The sequence below is a fragment of the Medicago truncatula genome, chromosome 7 (genome assembly GCF_003473485.1).
Source record: "Medicago truncatula cultivar Jemalong A17 chromosome 7, MtrunA17r5.0-ANR, whole genome shotgun sequence".
Taxonomy (NCBI): domain Eukaryota; kingdom Viridiplantae; phylum Streptophyta; class Magnoliopsida; order Fabales; family Fabaceae; genus Medicago; species Medicago truncatula.
The window spans coordinates 10,139,022-10,154,401 of record NC_053048.1 but is presented as its reverse complement, the minus strand read 5'-3'; positions in this window follow the sequence as shown (position 1 = coordinate 10,154,401).

Here is a 15,380-nt window from a genome sequence, read left to right as displayed (position 1 = left end):
ATGGTATTCCATAAGAACCGTTCTCCTAAGTTTACTTCTGCGCTTTAGTTTTATTGCTTATTTGTAAAAAAGGAAAGTGTGATTAGTTAAGAATGGGGGCGAGAAGAAGTAGAATTTGATTTTATTTCGGCTTGGAGGGGTTAAAGTCCCTTGCCTACGTACCGTTTTACGGGATCAAAACCGGCGTAGTTCTTGCTAAAAAGACTTGTTTTTTGTTTTAATTGTTTGGTTTTAAGTTTTGAAAAAAATGGTTTTGAAGAAGGAGATTGGGAGGCTTCATGAGCATTAAGTTTAGCAAAAAAAGTGAAGTTTGATTAGTGATTAAAAAGAAAGTCTAAATGATTAAGATGAATTGAATTTTTCTTAAGAAAAAGAAAAAAAAAAGAAAGGAAAAAAAAAATGAAGTGTTGACTTCATATTTATTATGAAAATTTTTGAAGTGAAGTTCAATTGTTTTTTTCTTTTTAAAAAAAATGGATTTTCTCTAAGTGTTTAAACCTAAACGCTTATCTAACCATACAATCCTATGCATACATCTAAGGTGAGTGTGTGCGTGTCGGTGCGTCATAGTGTCCATAGTCCATATTACAAAAATTGCCTAAATACATTCTATGGCCCCTTTGCCAAGCTACAAACCAATGATAACAAATTACACTTCTAAATGAATTAAGACTTGTAAAAAATAAATGCTAAGCTAGAGAAGGTGGAGGAGGTAGTGAAATGCTATGAAATGTATGGCACATGAGATGAAATAGTTAGTAAAATAAAGCATAGAGTAAAAAGAGTGCACAAAAATATTAAGAGAAAAGACATAAAAGAGACTAATAAAGTGACAAAATGTGCATGAAAGTGGTCATAGAATTCTAGTACATGCATGACCCCTAATTCCTTCATTATGACAAATTTTAGAGGTCTTGTTTGGTGTCGAAATGAGGGAAAATAGGACACATTTTATGCTAGAATTTATAGCACACTTTCACAATATTTTGGCACTTCATTAACTAGTAAAAGTGCATGTTAATTGCAAAGCAAAGAGGGAAGTAAAAACACTATACACAAGCAGCAACTTGCACCCATAACCAGTGATAAATTCATCACAAAAATTGCATCTTAAGAACTCATATCGCATGCCAACATTTTCATGAGGAATATGCTACTAAAATGCACAAAATTATGCCTAAGCGCTCTAATTAACCAAGAAATATCACATACTCTCTTTTATCATTTTAAAACCATTGAGAAGCATCAAAAAGGCATGAAAATTTGTCAAGAAATATGTGATAATTTTTGGAGATTTTTTAGAGCAAATTTAAGCATGCAGAGGTTCAAACAGCAAAGAATCATGGTGCAAATAGCAAAAAAACAGCAAAAATTGAAAATAATAGGCCCAAACCAAAATCAGAAAGCCTGGAAGCACAGGAAGCGTTAGATTGATCTGAAGGCTGAGAATGAGAGAGTAAAACCGAAAATAAACCGGACCGGTTCAAGTCTCTATATATAGAGGTGAAATCCGGTTTTTTCATTTTGATACTCCTCTTTCTCTTTCTTCTCTCTTTTAGAGAGAGAAGCTCCACCTTCTCTCTAACTTTCCGGTCATCTTCTCCGGTTGGCATGGCTTTTCCGGCGCGGCGGACGGCGGTGGCGCCTCCGCGCCGGAGTTCGAAACTGCTCCGATTCAAATTTTTTTTACGTTTTTAAACATCCTTTTTTATGTATTACTCGAATCCGAGCTTAGATTTTTCAAAAGAGCTTTGAATCGGAGTAGATCTAAACTTGAACCTTGACGAAAAAAACTTGAGAAAACGGAAGGAGAAAGAGGGAGAACGACGGCGGTTACCTCACGGTTGCGGTGACTCTTGGCTTGGCGTTACTGCTTCGTGTTCGTTGCGTTCTTCCCGTTCTTGCTGTTTCGCGTTCTTCGCGGTTGCTTCAGCTTCTGTTGCTTCGCGTTCTTCGCGGTGGCTTCAGCTTCTGTTGCTTCGCGTTCTTGCTGCTTCTATACAGATTCGGTTTTCCCTTTCTTCTTCTCGGATTCGTGCACCTTTCGTGATCGTGCTTGAGTCCGGTGACGGATTCGCACTCGTATTGCGAAAGGAACAAATCGATGATGATGATTCTCTGACGAATCTTCTGAGATTTGCAGAAGTTTCAAAGAATTTTGATGATTTTGTTATGAATTCTGCGTTAGGGTTTGATGAATTTTTCTCTGTTCTTGGTGATTCTGTTTTCTTTGATCTAACAGAATAGAGAGAGAAAATTTTTGATCTGTTTGTGATGTGGCACTGTGTGAATGGGATCTGCAAAAAATCTGACACTGTTCCCCTTTTATATGCTGCCAAGTGTGCATCTGAGCCAATGAAAACAGGACACCTGGATCTGGAGAAGAAAATGGCACGGCTTGGACCTGAAAAATGAACTTTGGACTTTTCTGCAAAAATAAGAACTTGAGGACTAAACTGCAATTGACAAAAAGGACTGAAATGTAATTTGGAAAGAAAAATGGACTAAAATGCAATTTTGGGACCTCAATTGAGGGACCAAAATGCAATTAAAAATAAAATTGAATAAAAAACGTAAATTGACCAAACGTAAAGCGAAACAAAAATAAAATTGACAAAACGGACTAAAAACGAACCAATGACCTAAATGAGGTACTTCAAAGTAACCTCTCTATGCCAAAATTTCGTGTGAAATGACCAAAATGCCCCTAGGGCTAAAATTGACCTAAACAGATTGAAATTGACTTGACACTGACTCAGACGCAAATTTGAAATGAATTTTAACAAGGTTTACTGATGGAATGCAAAAAAAACAATTTGAAAAGACTCAGAGACAGTCACAAGGATGAAAATGGGTCCCACTGCAGGAAATGACCAAAATACCCTTCTGCATGACTTTTTGCAAATTTTGAAATAAACTGCAGAAAAAGCAATGAAATGATTCAGAGACACTTTTGAAAGACTTACAAGACAAGTAAAGACATTTTGAAAGGTTTTATGCATGAAAGACATAGGTAAAATTGTGATTGAAAATACTGCGAGGCAGAGACAATTTGAACTATGCAGTTGATTTTTGATGAAATTGGGCCCAGTATTTTTAGGTCCAAAAACAGGGTATAACAGCTGCCCCTATTTAAGTTTCTTTGTCTGGAGAGTCAAGAGACGGAGCCTTTGGCTTGACAGGACGAAGATACTTAAATATTAGCATTTGCACTGTGTTTGGACGTAAAAATACGCCTACCCATTTTCAAATAATATGCATGTCATGCATCATTTGGATTATGAATGCAAGACCTCATGGAGATTGGAATTAACAAAATGTGTCGTATCCATTGCGGGATTGGTAGACATTGACAAAGATAGTGAATAGCAGAGTAACGGGAAACTAGAAACAAGTTGGACAGGTACAAGCTGTTCTTGGATTCGAACTAGCCACTTGACCGGGAATGAAACAAACAGACAACTGCGAGTTGTTCTTATGGATTCGAACTGGTCACTTCACAGGGGATAGAGGTTACTGGACAAACATGAGTTGTTCTTATGGATTCGAACTGGTAACTCACTTGGGGATATTGGAAAGTGCGAGTTGTTCTTATGGATTCGAACTGGTGACCCGACTGGGAAAAAGAGAAAATTGGCAAGTACGAGTTGTTCTTACGGATTCGAACTGGTGACTCGACTGAAAACATGTAAAATTGGCAGGTACGAGTTGTTCTTAAGGATTCGAACTGGTTACTCGACTGAAAGCAAGGCAAATAGACAGGTGCGAGCTTGTTCTTGGATGCGAACTGGTTACTCCACCGGACAAAGACAGATAGACAGGTACAAGCTGCTCTTGGATTGAGCTAGTCACTTGACCAAACGGAAACATATTCACTGGGGATTGGTTTTTTTTTTTGACAAAATATAGATTGAGATTGACTTGACGTCGATTTGATTTGAAAGGTAGAAATTGACTGATATTATTGGCTCACAAGGTTTTGACAGAGAACCTGACATGAGTATTGAATTGAGACTGATGTTGACATTGGAAATGCAATATGCATGGATGATATAACAGTTTCATTAAATGCATGGGCACGTAATATGCATGATTATGCATGTATGAATGCTTGTAATGCATGACTGTTGGCATTTTGTAGGCACGACTTCACGGGGAAGACAAGACATTAGAGTATTGGGCACGTAGTGGCTCGTGCTACATTACACATTCTTGGAAATCCTCTTTGGAGATGACGTCGTTGGGAGACGTGTCGGAACCATAGCTGAGGGCAGGTAGATATGCAACTTGCTGGAGATAGAATCTTGGAAGACCTGACTGGGGAAAATGCCGTTGTGCTGGGCATTTTAGTGCTGGGTATGTTGTAGACATTGCATCTGTGGTCAATGCTTTTTGCATGCTATATTCTCAATTTCATTCATTCATTTTTTGCATCCCATTTTTGCCTGGATCGCCCTTTCGGGTTTTCGATCCACCGGGGAAATAAGTTCTTTTCAATGCCCCATTTTTGCCTGAACTGCCCTTTCGGGTTGTCAATCCAGCGGGGTGCTCATTTTTGCCTAAGCCGCCCTTTCGGGTTTTCGACTTAGCGAGCCTTTTCATTTTCATGCATTTTCATTCTGTTTTTTCATTCTTGCCATTGACCACAGATTATCTTGGAGGAGAACCTGCTTGTAACATATATTGAAATAGACATCGACATACTCTCGCTTATGCATGTTTCGTTTGAATGTACCCTGTTGCTCAGGTTTGCTTTTCAAAATAGACAAAAGGTTTTCAATTTTCAAAATGTTTGTTTCAAGCATTGTCATTATCAAAATAGAAAGAAAATGTTTTGTATATAGCTTTGAAAGTAGAAGAAAAAAATAGAATTTTCAAACAAAAGCAAAGGCTCAAATTGATGTATAAGAGTGGTGGTCAGCCAAAGGCATGACTCCACGGATTCACAAAGCTTGGAAAATGGTAATTTTATTGGTTGGTGGTACATTGAACACAGTAATCACTACATTTCCTGGAAATTTTGAATTCACAAGCACAGAAACTTCTGATGAAAATGGTCATTAACAGCTGCAAATGCCCCAAGGGGGACGGTGGTTGGCCAGATATAGTTACTTGCCTTTTGTTTCAATCTCATTTTTGCATGAACCACCCTTTCGGGTTTTCGGCTCATCGAGACGCTCATTCTTGCCTGAGTTGTGTACAATCTCAGCGAGCTTTTCATATTTGTGTTTTTTTTTTTTTTGTCCCTTATTTTTGCCTGGACCGCCCTTTCGGGTTTTCGATCCACCGGGAAGCGCATTTTTGCCTAGGCCGCCCTTTCGGGTTTTCGACCTACCACGCTGTTCTTTTCATATTTCTAGGCAAAGTATTTCTTGACTATATCGGCATTCACTGGACTTGGAAGTTCTACACCATCCATGTGTGTAAGGATTAAAGCACCACCGGAGAAGGCCTTCTTGACAACGTAAGGACCTTCATAGTTAGGCGTCCACTTGCCCCTTGGGTCGGGTTGCTGGCTTATCCTCCTTTTCAATACAAGTTCCCCTACCTTGAATTCTCGAGGATGGACTTTCTTGTCAAAGGCAGTCTTCATTCTTGCTTGATATGACTGTCCACGAGCCATGGCATCCATACGTATTTCCTCAATCAAATTCAACTGATCATACCGGCTTTGGCACCATTCAGCCTCGGATAACTTTGCTTCCATGATCACACGGAGAGATGGGATCTCCACTTCCAAAGGAAGAACTGCTTCCATACCATATACAAGAGAGAAAGGGGTTGCCCCGGTTGAACTGCGCACAGTAGTACGGTAGCCATGCAGAGCATAGGGTAACATCTCATGCCAGTCCTTGTAAGTGGTTACCATTTTCTGGACAATTCTCTTGATATTCTTGTTGGCGGCCTCAACTGCACCATTCATCTGAGGTCTATAGGGAGAAGAGTTATGATGCTCAATTTTGAATTCTTCACAAAGAGCTTGCACCACATTGTTGTTCAGGTTGGTACCATTGTCGGTAATAATCTTGCTGGGAACGCCGTACCGGCATATGATGTTGTTCTTGATAAACTTAGCTACCACTTGCTTGGTCACATTGGTATAAGATGCTGCTTCAACCCACTTGGTGAAGTAGTCAATTGCCACTAAGATGAAACGATGACCATTTGAAGCCTTCGGTTCAATTCTTCCAATCATGTCGATGCCCCACATTGAGAACGGCCATGGGGATGAAATAACATTGAGAGCGTGCGGAGGCACATGAATCTTATCAGCATAGATTTGACATTTGTGGCACTTTCTGGCGTGCTGGTAGCAATCATGCTCCATAGTCATCCAGTAGTAACCTGCCCGTAGCAACTTTCTTGACATAGTATGCCCTGTAGCATGGGTCCCGAAGGTACCGTCATGTACATCATGCATTAACTGCTCTGCTTCATGTTCATCAACACATCTTAACAATACCATGTCATAGTTTCTCTTGTACAGAATATCTCCATCTAACAGGAATCTACCGGCCAATCTTCTCAAGGTCTTCTTGTCTTGTTTGGAAGCACCCGGCGGATACTCACGGCTTAGCAAGAACTGTTTGATGTCGTAGTACCAGGGTCTATAGTCAACCACATTTTCACCAGCCTGATCGATCACATCCCCAATAGCAAACACATGTGAAGGTCTTTCAAGGCGTTGCACTTTGATTAATGGCACATCATTCCAATGGTTTACTCGAAACATGGAGGATAGGGTAGCAAGAGCATCAGCCATTTGGTTCTCATCACGAGGAATATGGTGCAGCTCAACCTTTGTAAAATATGTCAGCAAACGTCTCGCATAATCACGATAAGGAATCAGCTTAGCATGGTGTGTCTCCCATTCACCCTTTATCTGATTGATGACGAGCGCAGAATCTCCGTAGATGTCGAGGTGTTTGATTCTCATGTCAATTGCTTCCTCGATCCCAAAGATACATGCTTCATACTCAGCCATGTTGTTGGTACATTCGAACAGAATTCGAGCGGTGAAAGGAATGTGATGCCCCTGCGGGGATACAATGACTGCCCCAATTCCTTTACCATAAGCATTGACAGCACCATCAAAGACTAAACCCCACCTGCTATTGGGATCTGGACCTTCATTAATCAACGGTTCGTCGCAGTCTTTGGATTTCAAATACATGATCTCTTCATCGGGGAAGTCGAACTCAATTGGTTGATAATCATCAAGAGGTTGGTAAGCAAGATGATCGGCAAGAATACTACCTTTGATTGCCTTTTGAGTTTTGAACAAAATATCATATTCAGACAAAAGCATCTGCCAGCGTGCAATCTTTCCAGTGACGGCAGCTTTCTCGAAGATATACTTTATCGGATCCATTCTGGATATCAACCAAGTTGTGTGATTCACCAAATAATGACGCAGGCGTTTAGCGGCCCAGGCCAAAGCACAACAAGTCTTCTCAAGCATTGTATACCGAGTTTCGCAGTCGGTGAACTTCTTGCTTAGATAGTAGATAGCATGCTCTTTCTTCCCAGTTTCATCTTGTTGACCAAGTACACATCCCATGGATTCATCAAACACTGCCAAATACATAATCAAAGGCCTTCCTTCCACGGGTGGGACAAGGATAGGTGGTTCCAGCAGATAATTCTTGATGCTATCAAAAGCTTCTTGGCATTCATCATTCCATACAATAGGCTGATTCTTCCTGAGTAGCTTGAAGATCGGCCCGCAAGTTGCGGTCATGTGAGATATGAATCGAGAGATGTAATTCAAACGTCCGAGGAAGCCTCTGACTTGCTTCTCTGTCTGTGGAGCTGGCATTTCTCGGATGGCCCGGACTTTATCAGGATCGACTTCAATGCCCTTTTGGCTGACAATGAAGCCTAATAACTTTCCGGACCTGACACCGAATGTACATTTGTTGGGATTCAATCGCAGCTTGTATTTTCTCAACCTTTCAAACATCTTTGTTAAATATTCAACATGCTGCTCCTCATCTGTTGACTTCACAATCATGTCGTCCACATATACTTCGACTTCTTTGTGAATCATGTCATGAAACAGAGTAGTCATTCCCCTTTGGTAGGTAGCACCAGCATTGATTAGGCCGAACGGCATCACTTTGTAGCAGAAAGTACCCCATGGAGTGATAAAAGACGTCTTTTCTCTATCTTCAGGAGACATCTTGATCTGATTGTAACCGGAGAAACCGTCCATGAAGGAAAACACCTTAGACTGAGCAGTATTGTCAACAAGCACATCGATATGAGGTAACGGAAAGTTGTCTTTTGGACTGGCTTTGTTCAAGTCCCTGAAGTCAACACACATTCGGACTTTACCATCCTTCTTTGGCACTGGTACAATATTGGCAACCCATTCAGGGTACTCAACTGTCATGAGGAAACCCGCATCAATTTGCTTTTGAACCTCGCTCTTGATCTTGAGAGCCATATCAGGATGAGTCCTTCTCAATTTCTGCCTGACGGGAGGACATTCAGGCTTGGTGGGGATCCGATGCTCCACAATCGTAGGGTCTAGACCTGGCATATCTTCATAGGACCATGCAAAAATATCCGGATATTCCCGGAGGAGCTGGATGATCCTCTGTTTAACCCCTTCCTCTAGAGTAGCACCAATCTTGATTTCTCGCTTGTTTTCCTCGGTACCTATGTTGACAAGCTCAATCTCTTCCTGGTAAGGCTGAATGGCTTTCTTTTCTTGCTCGAGTAGCCGAGTGATCTCATATGGTATATCATCATCCTCTTCATCTTCGGCTTCATACACAGGGAAATCAAAACTTGGAGGAACCGTAGGATTACTGTGTTCAACGGGTTTATTATGGTTCAACCTGCATATAATGATTGGATGATTTTAGAAAGAGTTTTTTTTCATGCAGATTTTTGAAATTAATAAGAAAATACAGACGTTTTGGTTTTTTCTGGCATTACCATTGTTTCCAAGGGAAAAAGCACTAAAAGAGTAGTCGTGGGAGAAACGACAAAGTTTTATTAATCAACGGCAATGCCGAAACAAACATGCCCTTACAGAAAATATCACTCTCGCTTTGGGCAGAGCGAGAGGATTGTTATTTTGAAAACAAAGCATTAAAGCAACAAGACACATTACTCAGAAACATGCATGATTGAAGGAATGTCAATGGCATCCCAATCTCTCGCAATGCCTCCTGGCGTAACAAATACAGGCCTGAGACCAGATCCAGTGGCTTCTTTAGAGATAGCATTAACAAACCCTGCACTGTGGAAGACTCCCGAGGAAACCCTTGATGACGGGGAGAACCCGAGACCTTCTTTACGCTTGTTCTCACAGAGCTGTATCACCTTGCCCCAGCCGGCAGTCTGACCTTCTTGAATGGCTCTCTGAGCATCCTTCAATGAAGCCATAGCAGCCCCAGCTTCCTTAGACTCTGCACCTTCAATGGTCAAACCTTGGAAAGCAGTCCCTTCAGCAGACCCTGCTTCAATACAAGAAAAAGAAGACAATTGGCTGACTAAGTATGCTTCTTCACCATGGATTGTAACGAGTTTTCCATTCTTCACAAATTTCAACTTCTGATGTAAGGTGGAAGTAACCGCACCTGCATCGTGTATCCACGGTCTTCCCAGCAGGCAACTGTAGGATGCATTAATGTCCATCACTTGAAAAGTAACCAAGAAATTCTCAGGGCCAATGGTTATTGGCAAATCTATCTCTCCCAGCACATTCTTTCGAGATCCATCAAAAGCTTTGACCAAGAAAGTACTTCTCCTCAACGGGGTCCCACGGTAGCTCAACTGATCTAGAGTTGTCTTGGGCATTACATTGAGGGAGGAACCGGTGTCCACCAACACATTTGATATCATGTCTGATTTACAATTTACCGAGATGTGCAAAGCCAGATTGTGACTCTTTCCCGCTTCCGGCAACTCTTCTTCACTGAACCAGAGGTTGTTACAAGCAGTAATATTTCCCACTATGCCCCCGAAACGATCTACCGTAACTTCGTGGTCAACATAAGCCTGCTCCAGCACTTTCAACAAGGTATTCCTGTGAGCCTCGGAGCTCAAGAGCAATGACAATACAGATATCTTCGAAGGAGTCTGCAGCAATTGATCAACGATCTTGTAGTCGCTCCTCTTTATTATTCTCAGAATCTCATCTAAATTCGAATCCTCTATAGACTTGCCTGGCTGATTCATATCTGTAGCAATGGGTGAAACGACGGTTGGAGTTGCTTCTTCAACTGGTGGAATGGTCGGTGTAGCTACCTTCTTCTGAAATAACGGCGGACGAACCTTCCCGCTTCTTAGCGCTGCAGAAGTCCCTTCGGCAATATTGCTTACTGTGGCAAAGGAGGCTAGAGGCACCTCTACTCCATTTTCTATCATAGTAGCATTGTATTTGTATGGAACAGCCTTATCCGAAACATAAGGAATTGGTCCTGGCAACCTTATCACCAAAGGCTCAGCATTCTTCTTCAAAGGTGTACTCTTGACAGGCGGATCGTGAAAAACCGGCACAATCACGCAAACATCACTGACAGTCAGAAGATTATCATTCATCAAGCTTTGGATGTCTTCTTGAACAGTATAACAACCCAAAGGATCACGGAGACATCCCAGACACTTGGCATGCTCATGGCTGAACAGAGAAGCTTTGCACAGCTTGATGTGTAGGGGTACCAGAGGAGTTGCGACGTTGCGGACATCAAGTCTCGGAGCTTCTTCACACACTTCGATCATATTCACAGCGGCATGATTTGGAAGAGGATTGTCGAGGACGTGTGGGACATTATTCTCAAAAGTCAGCTTCCCTTGATCGATGAGCTTCTTCACGATATACTTCAAAGCATAACACCCCTCGACGTCATGACCTAAGGCACCTTGATGAAAGTCACATTTGAGATCAGACCTGAACCTTGGAGGCAACGGATCAGGTGGGGGCTTACCCTGTCTAGTTGTACAATGCCCTCTCTGGAGTAAAGTTGGAAGCAACTCAGCATATAACATCGGTATCGGAGGGAAAGTAGGCCTAGCTTGCTGATTTTGTTGTTGTTGTTGAACCGGCATCTGTTGTTTCATCTGTTGGGCAATTGCATTGACGGGCACTTGAGGCTGGCCCGGCGGCAAAGGGTACTGATGATAAAACGGTGGGAAGAACGGATGCTGAGAATACGGCATATATGGGTATGACGGAGGCATTTGAGCTGCATTGATAGGAGCAACAGTAGCCATTGATTGACCGGCTCCAGCTGATACCATCCCCACTTCAGTTTCTTTCTTCTTGTGGTGTCCATTACCATATCTCTTCGATGCACTCACAGAGGATTCAGCTTTCTCAAACACAATGATCCCATCCCTGACGGCTTCCTCGAGGCGGGTTCCCATGGTGACCATCTCCGAAAAGTTGTTCGGGGCAGCGATGATCATCCTCTCAACATAATCTTTCTTCAACGTTTTTAAGAACGTCTGGGTCATTTCTTCCTCATCTAAAGCAGGAGTGATACGGGCAGCCGCCCCTCTCCACCTTTGCGCATATTCACGGAAACTTTCCTCCTTCTTCTGAGATAGGGACCTGAGAAACTCCCTATTTGGCCTCAGTCGAGTGTTAAACCCATAATGGCTCTTGAAAGCGGTGGCTAACTCATCAAAGGTATGGATGTCATTCTTACTCAAACTAGTATACCACTCTGCGGCATCCTCCATCAGACTATCCTGAAAACAGTGGATCATAAGGGAATCATTGTCTTTGTAATTGCCCATCTTCCGGACGTATTTGATGATGTGATTTTGAGGACAAGTTAGCCCGTTGTACCGGTCGAAGTCCGGAATCTTGAACTTTTTAGGAACATCCACTTTTGACACTAAGCAAAGGTCTTGAGTTTTGACAGAGTCTGCATTCCCTCGATTGGCCTGGATCTCGTGACGGAGTTCTTTAGCAAGTTCCTCCATCATCTCTTCCATAGTCTTGGTTACGGGGATGCTTCTGTGCTGTGTGTTGATGTTAATACCTTGAGGCAGAGTGTGTACCAGAGGCTCAGTGACAGCTGCTGTTGTTTGTGGCAAAGTAGCAATGATGGAGGCGGCATTTGTTGCAGGGATCAGAACATTGTTAGCAGTGCCCGAGGTGCTTGCTGTAGCAACGGGAGTGAAGAACGGTGGAAGCCCATACGGAAACCCCACTGGCATAGTAAAGCGATTGTCTGCAGAAGTGGTAGGGAGCACGCTTGTAGTTACTGGTGCAGCTGTGGTTGTAGGGATAGCTGTAGCTGATTGCTCTTGAGCAGCTAGTAGAGCAGTCATGACGTCATTAGCTTTAGCCAATTCCTCCTTTAGAGAGGCTAACTCGGTGCGAAGCTGAGCGTTCTCTTCTTCCATAGCCCTTTTCTTTCTTCTGTATTCTCTGGTTCGATCAATTCTATCAGGTTCGTAGACCTTCTGAGCACGAGCCACTTTTCAAACTGTGGCAGAGGAACCAGGAAGTAGTGAGCAATTGGAAGCCTTTGTGACCGATGTATGATGCATATGATGCATGATATGCAGATGTAAATGCAAAAACGACTCTTTTTAATGTCATCGAAGGACTTTTTAAACAAATTCGAAACATTGTAAACACTGTTAAACAAGCAAAATAAGGTTTTACAATGGTAAACTTATGAATACAAGTTCACACCTGCGGTGTCTTACAATGTTTCGATCTGTCTAAAAAAAATCTTCGATGTATGCGTGAAAAAAAACTTATGCATGAATGCATGTATGCATGGTTGTTTTGTTTGGTTACAAAGAACAAGGTGGGTTGAGATTCAAAGTAACAGGGCCACGGATGGACACGGCGTCCGGTGAACTAAGGCTTTGGATAGTAGTAACCAAGGTTCTAACACAGTTCCCAAACTGCAACCTCTCTCACATATATCATGGTAGTACAGGACGACACCCGTTCCATGATTATTTGTGAGAAGGTCTAGTTTGAGTGTAGTATCGCGTGACGACTAAAGTTTGAGACAACACTCAATTTAGCCACCGCACTACGTCCTAAAAAGGCTAGGATGGGTTTGGTAACTACGGTTCATAGCTTCGTCGAACAATTGAAAGTGAAGTGCCTAAGCATGACAACACACGCCGACAATATCACCTTCAAAATGCCTCAGCTATGTGAGATTGATCGCATAATCCAATACACGAGGCAACCCCCGGATCGAATTGTCGATTATATCTCTACCTAAACATAAGTTCACTCAGCCCGGGTATAGGACTTTTGATATTCTCACCCCACACGTCAAATGAAAATAAACAAGTATTCACATATGTAAGCAATAAAACAAAGCGTAAATATAAACTAAGGAAAACTAGGCGCGACCCGCTAAAAAGAATCCCCAGTGAAGTCGCCATTTCTGTTATCATGGTTTTTGGGTGCCAAGCCATTAATTGGACTTGAACCTTTTGACCGTTGATATCTCTCTTTTTTCTTGGGAAGGGTAAAAGGAGAAAAACCCTTGAGTTTCCGAATTCGGGGGTCGTTTTCGCTACGGGAAGGTGTTAGGCACCCGGAGCGATTATGGTATTCCATAAGAACCGTTCTCCTAAGTTTACTTCTGCGCTTTAGTTTTATTGCTTATTTGTAAAAAAGGAAAGTGTGATTAGTTAAGAATGGGGGCGAGAAGAAGTAGAATTTGATTTTATTTCGGCTTGGAGGGGTTAAAGTCCCTTGCCTACGTACCGTTTTACGGGATCAAAACCGGCGTAGTTCTTGCTAAAAAGACTTGTTTTTTGTTTTAATTGTTTGGTTTTAAGTTTTGAAAAAAATGGTTTTGAAGAAGGAGATTGGGAGGCTTCATGAGCATTAAGTTTAGCAAAAAAAGTGAGGTTTGATTAGTGATTAAAAAGAAAGTCTAAATGATTAAGATGAATTGAATTTTTCTTAAGAAAAAGAAAAAAAAAAGAAAGGAAAAAAAAAATGAAGTGTTGACTTCATATTTATTATGAAAATTTTTGAAGTGAAGTTCAATTGTTTTTTTCTTTTTAAAAAAAATGGATTTTCTCTAAGTGTTTAAACCTAAACGCTTATCTAACCATACAATCCTATGCATACATCTAAGGTGAGTGTGTGCGTGTCGGTGCGTCATAGTGTCCATAGTCCATATTACAAAAATTGCCTAAATACATTCTATGGCCCCTTTGCCAAGCTACAAACCAATGATAACAAATTACACTTCTAAATGAATTAAGACTTGTAAAAAATAAATGCTAAGCTAGAGAAGGTGGAGGAGGTAGTGAAATGCTATGAAATGTATGGCACATGAGATGAAATAGTTAGTAAAATAAAGCATAGAGTAAAAAGAGTGCACAAAAATATTAAGAGAAAAGACATAAAAGAGACTAATAAAGTGACAAAATGTGCATGAAAGTGGTCATAGAATTCTAGTACATGCATGACCCCTAATTCCTTCATTATGACAAATTTTAGAGGTCTTGTTTGGTGTCGAAATGAGGGAAAATAGGACACATTTTATGCTAGAATTTATAGCACACTTTCACAATATTTTGGCACTTCATTAACTAGTAAAAGTGCATGTTAATTGCAAAGCAAAGAGGGAAGTAAAAACACTATACACAAGCAGCAACTTGCACCCATAACCAGTGATAAATTCATCACAAAAATTGCATCTTAAGAACTCATATCGCATGCCAACATTTTCATGAGGAATATGCTACTAAAATGCACAAAATTATGCCTAAGCGCTCTAATTAACCAAGAAATATCACATACTCTCTTTTATCATTTTAAAACCATTGAGAAGCATCAAAAAGGCATGAAAATTTGTCAAGAAATATGTGATAATTTTTGGAGATTTTTTAGAGCAAATTTAAGCATGCAGAGGTTCAAACAGCAAAGAATCATGGTGCAAATAGCAAAAAAACAGCAAAAATTGAAAATAATAGGCCCAAACCAAAATCAGAAAGCCTGGAAGCACAGGAAGCGTTAGATTGATCTGAAGGCTGAGAATGAGAGAGTAAAACCGAAAATAAACCGGACCGGTTCAAGTCTCTATATATAGAGGTGAAATCCGGTTTTTTCATTTTGATACTCCTCTTTCTCTTTCTTCTCTCTTTTAGAGAGAGAAGCTCCACCTTCTCTCTAACTTTCCGGTCATCTTCTCCGGTTGGCATGGCTTTTCCGGCGCGGCGGACGGCGGTGGCGCCTCCGCGCCGGAGTTCGAAACTGCTCCGATTCAAATTTTTTTTACGTTTTTAAACATCCTTTTTTATGTATTACTCGAATCCGAGCTTAGATTTTTCAAAAGAGCTTTGAATCGGAGTAGATCTAAACTTGAACCTTGACGAAAAAAACTTGAGAAAACGGAAGGAGAAAGAGGGAGAACGACGGC